At 38.2% G+C, this 15,574-nt stretch overlaps 1 protein-coding gene and 1 pseudogene across 1 annotated transcript in view; one reads left to right on the top strand and one right to left on the bottom strand.

Moving 5' to 3' along the window:
- Positions 1–15,574, top strand: part of MARCHF1 (membrane associated ring-CH-type finger 1) — a 479,021-nt gene that overhangs the window by 125,396 nt on the left and 338,051 nt on the right. The window lies entirely within an intron of this gene.
- The window catches only part of LOC102282413 (basic immunoglobulin-like variable motif-containing protein pseudogene), a 55,795-nt pseudogene continuing 45,306 nt past the window's right edge, over positions 5,086–15,574 (bottom strand).

Here is a 15,574-nt window from a genome sequence, read left to right as displayed (position 1 = left end):
TATGGAATTTAGAAAGATGGTAACAATAACCCTGTGTACGAGACAGCAAAAGAGACACTGATGTATAGAACAGTCTTATGGACTCTGTGGGAGAGGGAGAGGGTGGGAAGATTTGGGAGAATGACATTGAAACATGTAAAATATCATGTAAGAAACGAGTTGCCAGTCCAGGTTCGATGCACGATACTGGATGCTTGGGGCTAGTGCACTGGGACGACCCAGAGGGATGGTATGGGGAGGGAGGAGGGTTCAGGATGGGGAACACATGTATACCTGTGGCAGATTCATTTTGATATTTGGCAAAACTAATACAATTATGTAAAGTTTAAAAATAAAATAAAATTTTAAAAATAAATAAATAAATAAATCTTAATTTCCTCATTTAAAAAAGGGGATGAATCAATCTCATAACTTTTTTGTGAAGATAAAATAAAATAAAAATATGTTAAATGATTCAGTTCAGTTCAGTCACTCAGTGGTGTCTGACTCTTTGTGACCCCATGGATTGCATCACCCCAGGCTTCCCTGTCCATCACCCACTCCCAGAGCTTGTTCAAATTCATGTCCATTGAGTTAATGATGCTATACAACCATCCCATCCTCCATCATCCGCTTCTCCTCCTGCCTTCTATCTTTCCCAGTATCCGGGTCTTTTCTAATGAGTCAGCTCTTCACATCAGGCGGCCAAAGTATTGGAGTTTCAGCTTCAACATCAGTCCTTCCAATGAATATTCAGGACTGATTTCCTTTACAATTAACTGGTTTTATCTTCTTGCAGTCCAAGGGACTTGCAAGATGATTAACACAGGACAGGGCCCATGGAAAGTAAGGGCCCATGGAAAGTATTAAGTTATTAATAAATAATAATATTAATTAATGATGCAATACTATAGTTTTACTTATCCTGATCTACTGCTTGTCTGGCTTTGCTGTCCTTCATCTTATGTGTAGATAAATAGGCATAGCTAGATCAGAAATTTGTCCATATTAATTCTTAACTATATATTTTATATGTACTTTTTATATAATAAACATTTATTTATAGTTATAAGCTATACACATCACTTGTTAAAATATCCTGGCTTGATTTTGAAAAGCACAACAGAAAAATCATCTCTACAATGGCCTTTTGCTAACAGAGGAAAAACAAGACTTACTGTCAGCTGGACTTTTCACATAGTATGCAGTTTAAGGTATATATTCACACTAAATATTTTCAAGATTATTGGAGACACCAAGATGTCCAGATACTTAAGATACACAGATTCAATGTCAGTTAAAGAGCTAATGACTTAATGAAAGAGAAAGTATAGGAAATTTCATCCTATTTCTATAGGTAGGAAAATTATTGGCTTTAAGTCTTCACTTTGCTATTTGTCGGTCAAAACTTGAATCAAAGAAACAAGACTCGATTTGGTTTTGTAGAATTTTCAGAAACTCATTTCAGTTCAGTTCAGTCACTCAGTTCTATCCGACTCTTTCTGACACTGTGAACCACAGCACACCAGGCCTCCCTGTCCATCACCAACTCCCGGAGTCTACCCAAACCCATGTCCATTGAGTCCGTGATGCCATCCAGCCATCTCATCCTCTGTCGTCCCCTTCTCCTCCTGCCCTCAATCTTTCCCAGCATCAGGATCTTTTCAAATGAGTCAGCTCTTCCCATCAGGTGGCCAAAGTACTGGAGTTTCCCCTTTAGCATCAGTCCTTTCAAAGAACACCCAAGACTGATCTCCTTTAGGATGGACTGGTTGGATCTCCTTGCAGTCCAAGGGACTCTCAAGAGTCTTCTCCAACACCACAGTTCAAAAACATCAGTTCTTCGGCACTCAGCTTTCTTCACAGCCCAACTCACACCCATACATGACTACTAGAAAAACCATAGCTTTGACTAGATGGACCTTTGTTGACAAAGTAATGATTTGGCTTTTTAATATGCTGTCTAGGCTGGTCATAACTTTCCTTCCAAGGAGTAAGTGTCTTTTAATTTCATGGCTGCAATCACCATCTGCAGTAATTTTGGAGCCCAGAAAACTAAAGTCAGCCACTGTTTCCCCATCTATTTGCCATGAAGTGATGGGACCAAATGCCATGATCTTAGCTTTCTGAATGTTGAGCTTTAAGCCAACTCTCCTCTTTCACTTTTTCACTCTCCTCTTTCACTTTCATCAAGAGGCTCTTTAGTTCTTCACTTTCTGCCATAAGGGTGGTGTCATCTGCATATCTGAGGTTATTGATATTTCTCCCGGCAATCTTGATTCCTGCTTGTGCTTCATCCAGCCCAGCGTTTCTCATGATGTACTCTGCATAGAAGTTAAATAAGCAGGGTGACAATATACAACCTTGACATACTCCTTTTCCTATTTGGAACCAGTCCGTTGTTCCATGTCCAGTTCTAACTGTTGCTTCCTGACCTGCATACAGGTTTCTCAAGAGATCAGATGGTCCTATATTCCCATCTATTTCAGAATTTCCCACAGTTTATTGTGATCCACACAGTCAAAGCTTTGGCATAGTCAATAAAACAGAAATAGATGGTTTTATGGAATTCTGTTGCTTTTTCCATGATCCAGTGGATGTTGGCAATTTGATCTCTGCTTCCTCTGCCTTTTCTAAAACCACCTTGAACATCTGAAAGTTTATAGTTCAGGAAACTCACTCTTAAAGTGCAAAATGTTATGCGGAGTAGTTCCATAATAAACATCGTCCTGAAGATGACTCACTCTTTGACATTTATTCAGGCTGTTGCAAAACAATAATTACCTATGTACTACTGAAGAAAAAGGAAATGAACTCATTGTAGCATTGCATTAATACAACATTTCAAATGTTTTCTCGATATTTTAGATTTAGTGCAACATGGCAGCACTTTTCCTGTTTTGTTTATGCCTCAAAATTAGAGTTGGAGAAGGCAATGGCACCCCACTCCAGTACTCTTGCCTAGAGGATCCCATGGACAGAGGAGCCTGGTGGGCTGCAGTCCATGGGTTCACTAAGAATCAGACATGACTGAGCAACTTTACTTTCACTTTTCACTTTCATGCATTGGAAAAGGAAATGACAACCCACTCCAGTGTTCTTGCCTGGAGAATCCTATGGATGGGAGAGCCTGGTGGACTGCCCTCTATGGGGTTGCACAGAGTCGGACATGACTAAAGTGACTTAGCAGCAGCAGCAGCAGCAAAATTAGAGTATAACTACCTATCCTTCTAACTAGTTTGAATCATATTTATGACATGTTCTTAATTTTGTAATGTAGCCAGTTCAAGGTGTCTCTGAGTAATGAACTAAAGTTGTGTTCATATCATTCTTTTTAACATGAGGTATATAAACAATTTATAGTGATAATTATGACTTTTTTGTTCTAGTTCTTCTGCCTTTTACAAATTTCAGACTGCATTATAAATGATACAAAAATTATAAGATATTTAAAGTGTATATCATGATGATTTATGTTGTGAAAAGCTTTCTGTTGGGTTAACTAACATATCTATCACCTCACATGTTTTACTTATTTATTTATTGCTGGGAACATTTACTTTCTCCTGTCTTAGCAAATTTTGATTACACTAGATGGTGTTCTCAACTAGTCATCACATCAGATTTTCAGACTTATTCACTGATGGTTGAAAGTTTGTACCCTTTTGCCACCTCTATGTGCAGCTCTTGGTCACTTAGTCTTGTCCAACTCTGTGCAACCCTTTGGACTGTAGCCCACCAGGCTCCTCTGTCCATGGGATTTTTCAGGCAAGAATACTGGAGTGGGTTGCCATTTTCCTCCTCCAGGGGAATCTTCCTGACCCAGGGATCAAACCTATGTCTCCTCTGTCTCCTGCATTATGGGCAGATTCTTTACTTTTTAATCTGAGAATACATGGCAGTTGAAACAGTTTTAAAATGTTTCTTAATATTCATTCATGTGTTAGTCACTCAGTCGTAGTTGTGTCCAACTCTTTGTGACCCCAATGGACTGCAGTTCACCAGGCTCCTCTGTCCATGGAATTTTTCAGTCAAGAATATTGGAGTGGGTTGCCATTTCCTTCTCCATGGGATCTTCCCAACACTGGGATCACATCACATCTCCTGCCCTAGCAGTTGGGCTCTTTACTGCTGAATTACCAGGGAAGTCCACTTGTTCATTCCTCTACCCTAGAACAGGTTTATTGTAGACTTACAGAAGTCTTTCAAGACAGAAAGTTCTTGTGAGTATGTAACAATAACATACTAAGAAAGTCCAGAACACTTGAATCAATGCACTGATGCTGCTGCTAAGTCACTTCAGTTGTGTCCGACTCTGTGTGACCCCATAGATGGCAGCCCACCAGGCTCCCCCATCCCTGGGATTCTCCAGGCAAGAACACTGGAGTGGGTTGCCTTTTCCTTCTCCAATGCATGAAAGTGAAAAGTGAAAGCGAAGTCACTCAGTTGTGTCCGACCCTCAGCGACCCCATGGACTGCAGCCTTCCAGGCACTAAGTCACCCATTTACACCAAAAGAAAAGATCGGTTTCTGGACACTGCCTTCCTGAGAAAGTTGATCAGGAAACAACAACAACAAAAAAAATGAGGTAGGCAAGATACTACTACAAGTAAAAGAATTTCTAGACTCATTAAATTGTTTTAAATGAGCTTTAACCATGAGAAAAAAAGGAGAAGTCAACAGTCCCAATTAAAAAAACAAAAATTTTAAATTAAAAAAGTAACTTACATTTTGAACTTAGGGGAAAAAACTGAAACAAATATCTCGGGGTCGAGGCATAAGTAATCACTTCATGCTTAAGTATTTCAAATTGTGATGCTATTGAGTGAAATTGTGTTTGATTTGTTTATATGCAATTTTATTGGACTTTGTGAAACTGCTTAGGATGTTTATATGGTCTTAAAATAAATCTGTTCTTATCTGTTTATATGTCTGAAATCACCCATCCTAATTACATACAAACTTATTTACTGGAGGAACAATAAGGTTATGTTTTGTCCCACAAGATCTGTTCCTATTTAACAATGAGTGAAAATCTTGGACTGTCTTAACTCAGTACTGTAGACCAGCTCTCTGTGTAACATCTGTCATAGGTGCCCAGCGTGGTCAGCCATTCCCATCATAATCACTGTAACCATGGTAGCCACTGTTCCTCCTTTCGTGGATACTGGATTTCTTTCTCCTTGTTGAGTCCTAGTGGAATCTAGCCCTGAAAGACCGGCCCAGAAACCTGTGCTGCTACTTATTGTCCTCATTCTCTGATTTGACTGTTCCCTGGGCATGTGTTGGAGGCTGTGATTCTTTTCTGATGGCTCCAAATGGAAAATCCCAAAAGCCAAATCTTTGCCATCTGAGTCTCTGGAATGCTATGATGCAATGCAAATTTCCCCCAACCTTTTTTGTCTTTCAACACTGCAGTCCCCTTTCTAAGTGCTGGATGTCTAGATATTCTAGATATTCTGGATTTTGAGTGTTTAGATCTGCCCATGTTTTACAGTGGATAGCAGTATGTTTCCTACTTGATTCTCCAATTAAGAGCCAATATTCTACTTCTGGTGGTGAGAGGAGGGTCTCTGAATGCTTTATTCACCTTAAGTGGAGTATAGTTTCTTTACAATGCTGTGTTGGTTTCTGTTGTACAACAAAGTGAATCAGCTGTGCGTATACATATGTCCCCTTTCTCTTGGATTTCTGTTCCACTGCCGCATCCCACCCCAGCCCCAAGCTGAGCTCCCTGTGCTGTACAGCAGCTTCCCTCTAGCTCTGTATTTCACACATGGTAGTGTACATCTGTCAGTGTCACTCTCTCAATGTGTCCCACTCTTCCCTTCCCCTCCCGTGGCCACAAGTCCATTCTCTTTGTCTATGTCCCTAGTACTGCTCTGCAAATAGGTCTTCTGTAACATTTTTCTAGGTTCCATATATGTGTTAGTATATGATATTTGTTTTTCTCTTTCTGACTTACTTCACTCTGTATGACAGACTCTAGGTTCATCCACATCACTACAAATGATCCAATTTCATCCCTTTTATTGGCTAAGTATTTTCATTGATTATTAAAAAAAAAAAAAAAGCTGAGCACTGAAGAATTGATGCTTTTGAACTGTGGTGCTGGAGAAGACTCTCGAGAGTCCCTTGGACTGCAAAGGAGATCAAATCAGTCAATCCTAAAGGAAATAAGTCCTAAATATTCACTGGAAAGACTGATGCTGAAGCTGAAACTCCAATACTTTGGCCACATTATGTGAAGAACTGATTCATTAGAAAAGACCCTGATGCTGGGAAGGATTGAAGACAGGAGCAGCAGGGGATGACAGAGGAGGAGATGGTTGGATGGCATCACCACTCAATGAACATGACTTTGAGCAAGCTTCGGTAGTTGGTGAAAGGGAAGCCTGGCTTGCTGAAGTCCATGAAGTTACAAAGAGTCGACACGACTGAACTGGAAATAAATAAATAATTAAATAAACTCTGTCTAGATTGTCTCTCCTTCCCAATGCAAACAAGTGGAATTTCTAAGAAGGAAACTTAAAATCAGATAGATCTCCAGCACTAACAGGTGCACTAACTCCAGCACTCACAACTACTCCCTGGGTGAGACATTTAACTTTTAAACATCTCAAGCTTCCCTATCTGAAAGCACACAGCAGCTTGTAATCTGAAGATGTTTCATGAGAGTAAATGAGTTAGTGAAAAATTGTATATCATCATACTTGGCATATAGCAATTATTATTTTTTCAACTAATGATAGAAACAATCTATATATTGACTGGAAATACATGGCAGAGAAATCCCAAGGAAGAGGTGGTTTTTGTTTTTGTTTTTTTTGTTTTGTTTTGTTTTTAACATATAAATAAGAACTGCAAAGTTTCTATAGTAGATACAAAAAGATTAAGAAAACTCTGATATTTCATAAACCTATAGCTTGGAACAGAAGGCAATGGCACCCCACTCCAGTACTCTTGCCTGGAAAATTCTGTGGATGGAGGAGCCTGGTGGGCTGCAGTCCATGGGATCGCTAAGAGTCGGACACAACTGAGCGACTTCACTTTCACTTTTCACTTTCATGCATTGGAGAAGGAAATGGCAACCCACTCCAGTGTTCTTGCATGGAGAACCCAGGGACAGGGGAGCCTGGTGGGCTGCCATCTATGGGGTCACACAGAGTCGGACACAACTGAAGTGACTTAGCAGCAGCAGCAGTGCATTGATTCAAGTGTTCTGTACTTTCTTAGTATGTTATTGTTACATACTCACAAGAACTTTCTGTCTTGAAAGACTTCTGTAAGTCTATAGGATTGCAAAGAGTCGGACACGACTGAAGCGACTTAGCAACAGCAGCAGCAGCATAGCTTGGAAACAGATTGTGTAAAATCAAAGGATTTCTTTTTTTGTATCAAAAGATAACTAATCCATTTAGCCTGAAAAATGTAAAAATACTTTTCTTTTTGAGGGTATTTCCTATTATTAGGTACGTAACATTTGTCATGGGCTTCCTTTGGCGGCTCAGTGGTAAAGAATCTGCCTGCCAATGCAGGAGACGCGATTTTTATCCCTGATTCAGGAAGATCCTCCAGAGAAGGAAATGGCAATTCACTCCAGTGTTCTTTTCTGGGAAACCCTATGGACAGAAGAGCCTGGAAGGCTACATTCCATGGGGTAGGAAAAGAGTCGGACACGATTTAGTGACTGAACAACAAGACCTGAAATTAGATTACACGTTCAAATAAAGATATTTCTTAAGAAGCTATGATAAGCCATTTATATTTTACTTTTAATACTATGTGTTAAGTTTCAAACCTTTAGAAGTGTAGATAAAGCATGAATAATGGGGTGAGAAGAACTGAGATAGATAACATTCTCTTCTCCAATTTACGTAAGCTTCCTAAGACTTCCAAATCTTATTTTCTCAAAAGTTACTCTTTTTTTCCTCTGGATGACATTTTCTGTGTGTATTGTCCCAATAGCTTCTCCAAGTGAGAATAGAAATCTCAAGAGGGATGCCTGGATGATTTATAGGTATCACCACACCTCTGGTTTAAAAATGTCACCTTCTTTGATATACCACTTAGGAGTATTTTATTGCTTTCTAACTTGTCAGGAAATTGCTGAAGTTTGACTCTTATTATGATTGCATACTCATGTGAGAACTTATTGATAATCATAAGAAGAAATTCACAACATAAATTAAGCAAAAAGCAATCTTAAACCTGTCATTCAGGATTCAGAACACAAAGAAGAAAAACTCTTTTTCTGAAATCTTTTGCAGGGCTTCTTTCTCCAATGACATTGTTCTTATCTCTTTAGTCCTCTGCTTTTCTCTTACCTGGGAGAGAGAAAACAGGCTCCAAGCACACAGTAGTTTTGTAGAAAAGGAGAATCTGTGTGGTGAGTTGTAGCTGTCTTTAATAGCAAGTTCACCAAAAGCCCTAAATTCTGTTCTTAGCTCTGGTGAAGGATTGCTGTGCATGAATACAAGTGATCCTGCACAATCAGCTATCCGCAGCTGTGTCTTATGATAATACATTTTTGTCTATTCACAGATTTTATGGGGGTCAATGAGATGATATGTAAAAATGTACAAAATTTGAAAACCCCATACTGATAGAAATATCTCCTCTTAGCCTCTAATCTGAGAAGTAAATTAGACTTTCAAAAACTTTATGTAATACAAGAGAATAAATAAAATTTATAAAATGTTCATATGAGTAATATTATTTTCTTAGTTTTGATTACCCATCTAATTTGCTTCTAATATATCAGTTTAAAATTTTGACTGCAGAGCTGGGAATATCCCGTGAATATGTATTCAGCTATTTTAGAGTACAATGGTTAGTTCCACATGTTGCTACTTGTACACCATGAAAGTGGTCAAGCCATTGGTTCCATTTCTGAAACAGAAGTGTTTAGTAGATGCTCATCAAAAACAAACAAACAAAAAAATCTGCATGCATACTCATACACACACTTATTACAGACTTACTGTTATGAAGGATTTGTAGACACAATTTACAAATAATAATACAATATGTAACACTTCTATTGTAAATTCCATACAGTTGATTATCATAGAATGTTTTAATTAATTTTGTGATATATTATATCCATAGCCAACCTATGGCTGCAATTGACAGATGAGTGTTGTTCTGACAAAAATTCTGTGTGATGCTTTTATTTGACAGTAAGAAAACCTGTTAGAAAGTCATCTATTCATCAATGTTCAGTGATGAATCATTTTTTTAGTAAATTGAATAATAGTCTTCAAATACTGGAAGAATATAACTTCAAGTTTTAAATTTTACTTAAACTATAAGGCTACAGACAAAACACATTTTTAAATTTAATCTCCATCATTAATATTTTCTCTGCAATCTTAAACCTAACAATCAAAGAAACAGTAAACCCTAACTGGTAGCATTTGTTGATTTCAATGGTATATTCTCACCATGACTGAGATCAAGCTACCAATGTGACCTCATTAAATACAGAGTTGAGAAAAGTGGCAAAGTAGTAAACACCATTATATAGTATTTCTAATATACAGATATAGTAGACGTTAATAACCTCAAGAGCTTAGGTAATAATACAACAGCAAAAATGTAAGAATAATGAGTTAAGTGTTTATTTCTGTTTTAATATAACTTATTTGTGACTTTATATAAATTAACTCCTTAATAATGCCTGTGATTAAAATCTAGCCACCATATTCCTGAAGCTTCAACAGTTGGCTCCCACCAACCAGCACAAACCAGATCCAACATGTTGGTCCCAGTTGTGGTTTCATAACAACCTGAAAAATCAAAGTGGGAAATTGTTGAAGCTAATAACACTCACTTCCTGGTTCACTACTATATCTAATCTCCATTGGAGATTAGATCCTTATAATGCTTCTTGGACCTTTTATTGACACAGTTACACAGTCACTGTAGTTATCATAGAGAAGTTGACAGCCTGAGATCACATCATATTCAAAGAAGGGTATAGCTTGGCAATATCTTGAATGTCAGTTTGTGAATAATTTCTGCTACAAAGATAAACTTTCTCAAATTTGGCAAGGAAAATTTTCCTCTAAATTTTTAGGTTCTTTTTGCTGGTCTATTAATTAGATTGATGTGAAACAGATTAACAGGAGAAAAATAAATTTAACTACAAGCATACTGGGGTTCCAGAGATTTAAGACCCAAGGGCAAGTTGAGTAGTTGAGGCTAATGAATCCTGAGTTAAGGAGTGGAGTAGGAGCCAGGAACTTCAAAGGGGAGGAGGGCAAATTCACAGGAAGTTGAGATGAGACGTTAGTTAGATATTTGTGTGCCATGCAGATGAAACTTATCTCTTGTAATAGCTCTCTCTCTAAGCCAGGTCCTTTATCTAAATTACTTTAGGTAGTTAAGGGGAAAATAAAAAGTTCTTCCTGAGTCTCTTGGGCCTTCATTTTCTTCAGCTCAAAATAATTCACTTGCAGACTGGCAGTTTGGGGTGGCTCATTTTAAACACCCTCAATGGTTTGATGTGAAGCTCTATTACACCCTTCTGTGGACACACGTGCCACTGTTTTTCTAAAGAATTGGCAAGAGAAACCTTACAGATTGTTCCTATGTGCTCAGACCTCAGTTTTTAGTGCAATAAAATAGGCATTTTAGTCACTGAAAATATTTTAAGGAGCTTCTGCCCATGCCTTCCCTTTAATATATTCTTCTTCCTACATTATTCATTTAATTAAATGTCACTCCTATCCACCAGTTATCAAAGCAAAAAAACTGGATGTAATACTAAGTTCTTCTTTTCCTTTCTATTTACAACTTGTAAATAGCCACTATGTGGTATTGCTTCTTCCTAAATAGCATTATCATCTATTACTATTGTCAATTAAAAATATATATATATATTCACAACCTAAAAGTTGAGCATTATGTTTTATTCGATGGGAATTTGTAGGACTTCAGGATAGGGGCAGACAGCATCTCAGCAAACCCTGAGAAAACTGTTTCAAAGAAGTGAGGGGAGGAGTCAGGATAATAGGAGTTTTTCAAGGAAGGGCAGGTAGTCTGAATGTCAAAATATTATTGCTAATTAAAGAAAATCAGATAACCCAAGCTAAGAAATTTAGCATTTTTCTATGTATGGCAAGAGTCTGGGCTCACTGAAATCATTCCTTTGATATGCACCTCAGCCATCTAGGGCCAGTATTCTGTTTTCACATCCTGAACTTCCTCAGAGCTCACCATGGGAAGGGGCTGCAGTCTGATGGCTGCTAGATGGCAGGTATTCTTTCCTTCCTGAGTTCTCTCACGGCTCACCAGCTCATCATCCATGGTGGCTGCAATTGCTGGTGACTGTAACATCCTTGTTTACTGACATGTCAGAAAATGTTCCATTTCTCACTTCTTAAAGAAAAAGAATGGCAAGAAGACCAACTGGTTGTCTGAGGAGGCTTTACAAATAGCTGAGGAAATGAGAAGTGAAAGGCAAAGGAGGAAGGAAAAGATAAACCCAACTGAATGAAGAATTCCAGAGAATAGCAAGGAGAGATAAGGAGGCCTTCTTAACCAAACAATGAAAAGAAATATAGAAAAATAATAGAAAGATAAAGGACAGAAATGATAAGGACCTAACAGAAGCAGAAGATATTAAGAAGAGGTGGCAAGAATATATAGAAAAACTATACCAAAAGGTCTTAATGATCAGGATATCCATGACTAGTGTGCCCACTCACCTAGAGCTGAACATCCTGGAGTGTGAAGTCAAATGGGCCTTCAGAAGCATTATTACAAACAAAGGTAATGGAGGTGATGAAGTTCCAGCTGAGGTATTTAAAATTCTAAAAGATGATGCTGTTAAAGTGCTGCACTCAATATGCCAGCAAATTTGGAAATTTTAGCAGTGTCCATAGGACTGGAAAAAGTCAGTTTTCATTTAAATCACAAAGAAAGACAATGCCAAAGAGAAACTATCATACAAATTCATTCATTTCACATGTGAGCAAGGTAATGCTCAAAATACTTCAAGCTAGGTTTCAGCAGTACATGAACTAAGGACTTTCTAAGCTGGGATTAGAAAAGGCAGAGAAACCACAAGCCAAAGAAAAACATCTGTTTGTACTTCATTGACTATGCTAAACCCTTTAACTGTGTGGATCACAACTTACTGTGGATATTCTTCAAGAGATAGAAATAGCAGACCACCTTACCTGTCTCCTGAGAGACCTGAATGTGGGTCAAGAAGCAACATTTAGAGCCTTACATGAACAACAGACTGGTTCAAAATTAGGAAAGGAGAACATTAAGGCTGTATATTGTCACACTGCTTATTTAATTTATAAGCAGAGTACATCATGCAAAGTGCTGAGCTGGATGAATCACAACCTGAAATCAAAATTGCTGAGAGAAATATCAACAACCTCAGATATACAGATGATACCACCCTGATGGCAGAAAATGAAGAGGATCTAAAGAGCCTCTTGATGAGGGTTGAAGAGGAGAGTGAAAAAGCTGGCTTAAAACTCAACATTCAAAAAACTAAGAACGTGGCATCCAGTGCCATTACTTCATGGCAAGTAGAAGGGAAAAATTGGAAGCAGTGACAGATTTTTTTTTTTGCCTGAGGCTCCAAAATCACTGCAGATGATTAATGTAGCCATGAAATTTAAAGATGCTTCCTCCTTGGAAGGAAAGCTGTGACAAACGTAGACAGTGTATTATTAAAAAGCAGACATCACATTGCTGACAAAGTTCTGTATAGTCAAAGCTATGGTTTTTACATTAGTCATGTATAGATGTGAGAATTGGACCATAAAGAAACCTGAACATCAAAAAATTGATGCTTTTTAATTGTGGTGCTGGAGAAAACTGTTGAGGGTTTCTTGGACTGCAAGGAGAGCAAACCAGTCAATTCTGAAGGAAAAAATCAGTGCTGAATATTCCTTGAAAGAACCAATGCTCAAGCTGAAACTCCAATATTTTTGCCACCAGGTGTGAAAAGCCAACTCTTTGGAAAAGACACTGATGCTGGAAAAGATGGAAAGCAAGAGGACAAGGGTGTATAGCTTTCTATAAAGAAAGCTTAGTGCCAAAGAATCAATGCTTTGAACTGTGGTATTGGAGAAGACTCTTGAGAGTCCCTTGGATTACAAGGAGATCCAACCAGCCCATCCTAAGGAAATCAGTCCTGAATATTCATTGGAAGGACTGATGCTAAAGGCCAATACTTTGGCCACCTGATGCAAAGAAGTAACTCATTTGAAAAGACCCTGATGCTGGGAGAGATTGAAGGCAGGAGGAGAAGGGCACGACAGAGGATGCGATGGTTGGATTGCATCACCAACTCAATGGACATGAGTTTGAGTAGGGTCCAGGAGTTGGTGATGGACAGGGAAGCCTGGCATGCTACAGTCCATGGGGTTGCAAAGAGTTGGACACAACTGAGCGACTGAACTGACCTGACCTGAAGAGGAGAGGGGGCAATAGAGGATGAAATGGTTAGATAGCATAATCAACTCAATGGACATAAATTTGAACCTACTTTGGAGGCTGTGGAAGATAGAAGGATCTGGGGTGCTACATTCCGTGGGTTCACAAGGAATTCACTAGGAAGACCCAGTAACCTTTTGACAAATATATGGCTCAGGGGTTGATTCAGGCAAAGGCTAAAAAAATAAATAAAAGAAATGATAAAAATGACGTGAATCTATTCTTTGTGATGAAGGAGTAAGTCATTTCTTGGCCCTAATTGTCTGCACTGGTGTAGACTTAGAATGCTTTTTATTTCTTCATGAAAATTTTAAAATACCAGATTTCCAAATAGATGGGGTAATGGATGTTATATGATTCTAGTCTTGTAGCTGGTATCATCAGGAAACTGTGAAAACAGATTTTAATGGTTTTATTTTTTTTCCCTTTGAACCTAATTTACTTGCACACGTAATACATACAAGACTAAGACGAGTGATGTTTAGGACTAAATAATTCACTGCTGGTATAACAGTCTGATTCATTAGTTTAAAAATAGAGTTATGAGCCCCTACTATAATGACATCTTTTGCTCTCCAATACAAAATGTCCCCAAACAAGGTATAACTGTGAAATGCCACATAGTCCATAAAGTTTTTATTAACAGAGAGAATGCCAAGAGGGAGATGTTCTGGCTTACTCTAAAGCAGTGATTCTTCAAATAATGTTGGTCAGAATTCCCAGTGTGTCTTATAAAGACCTGGATTCTTTCACCAGAAAAACACGTATCTGCATTAAGAGACAATTTTGCATTAATTACAGGGCATTTTACAGTCTACAGATTAAAAAATCAATGCCCCAGAGAAACTTAGCTTGGGCAAGCCTTGGCAAATAAAATTAATGAGTATTAAGCCAAGGGAGGGTTAATTAACCTCTCGTTAAGACGAGAATGCCACAGTCCTGCAAATAAACATATTCCTGCTCAGTGAACAACAACGTGGGAGCGCATAGGGAAACAAGGACAAGCACAGTTCATGAACTCATCTCTCCACGAGACTTTCCTCGCCTGTCCTCAGACTTCACTAAGGGTGGAATGAGCAGAAAGGTTTGAGTGCAGAGCAGAGATGAATCCTGATTGACTTAGAGAAAAATAGGAGACATAAAGTCTTCTCATCTAAACTTTCTCTTTTACAACGTGTGTAAAAAATAAATTAAAATTGTGCTCAAAAAGTACATTTGATGCCCCAGTGCCAGGAGCATTGCATTTTGTCTCTGTGGTTTATGTTTTCCCCTGAACATTTCAATATAAATAGAGCTTTGTATTGTGAAGTAGAGCAATACATGATTATTTTATAGTGAAGTCTAGAGTAAGCTTGCCTGGAAAATCCCATGGATGGAGGAGCCTGGTGGGCTGGAAAATCCCATGGATGGAGGAGCCTGGTGGGCTGCAGTCCATGGTTTCACTAAGAGTCAGAGAGGACTTCACTTTCACTTTTCACTTTCATGCATTGGAGAAGGAAATGGCAACCCACTCCAGTGTTCTGCCTGGAGAATCCCAAGGACAGGGGAGCCAGGTGGGCTGTTGTCTATGGGGTTGCACAGAGTCGGACATGACTGAAGTGACTTAGCAGTAGCAGCAGCAGAGTAAGCTTATCATGTGAGCTCGTATGCTTTCACTGTGGCCTTATTCTTTTTTATCATAATCAGAATGAACATCATGGAAGTATCTGGTAAGAAACTTAACCCCAAAATAGTCAATACATAATGTCCAAGTAAGATACATGATCATGTTTACCCTCTAAGTTAAATATATATATATATATATATATACATATATATATAATGCTGCACCAAGATGTCACATAGTCAACAAATACATGTGAGAAATGTTTTAAAGATTTTTGAATTGTTAACTAAAGTGTAATATTTGGATAATTTTAAAGTCTTTACAATATATGTTTACAATGGTCACAGAAGTGATAATAAGAGATGTAATTTCCTCTAAAAAATTTTGGAATATAAAAGTTTTCATTCTTACATTTAGGTTGATTTTTATTTGTTGCTGTTGTTTAGTCTCTAAGTTGTATCTGACTCTTTGGAACCTGACAGACTGCAGACTTCCCTGTCCTTCATTATCTCCCAAAGTTTG

The sequence above is a fragment of the Bos mutus genome, chromosome 6, assembly GCF_027580195.1.
Source record: "Bos mutus isolate GX-2022 chromosome 6, NWIPB_WYAK_1.1, whole genome shotgun sequence".
NCBI lineage: Eukaryota > Metazoa > Chordata > Mammalia > Artiodactyla > Bovidae > Bos > Bos mutus.
The sequence above is the reverse complement of the archived record's forward strand: the minus strand, read 5'-3'. Positions and strand labels throughout refer to the sequence as shown.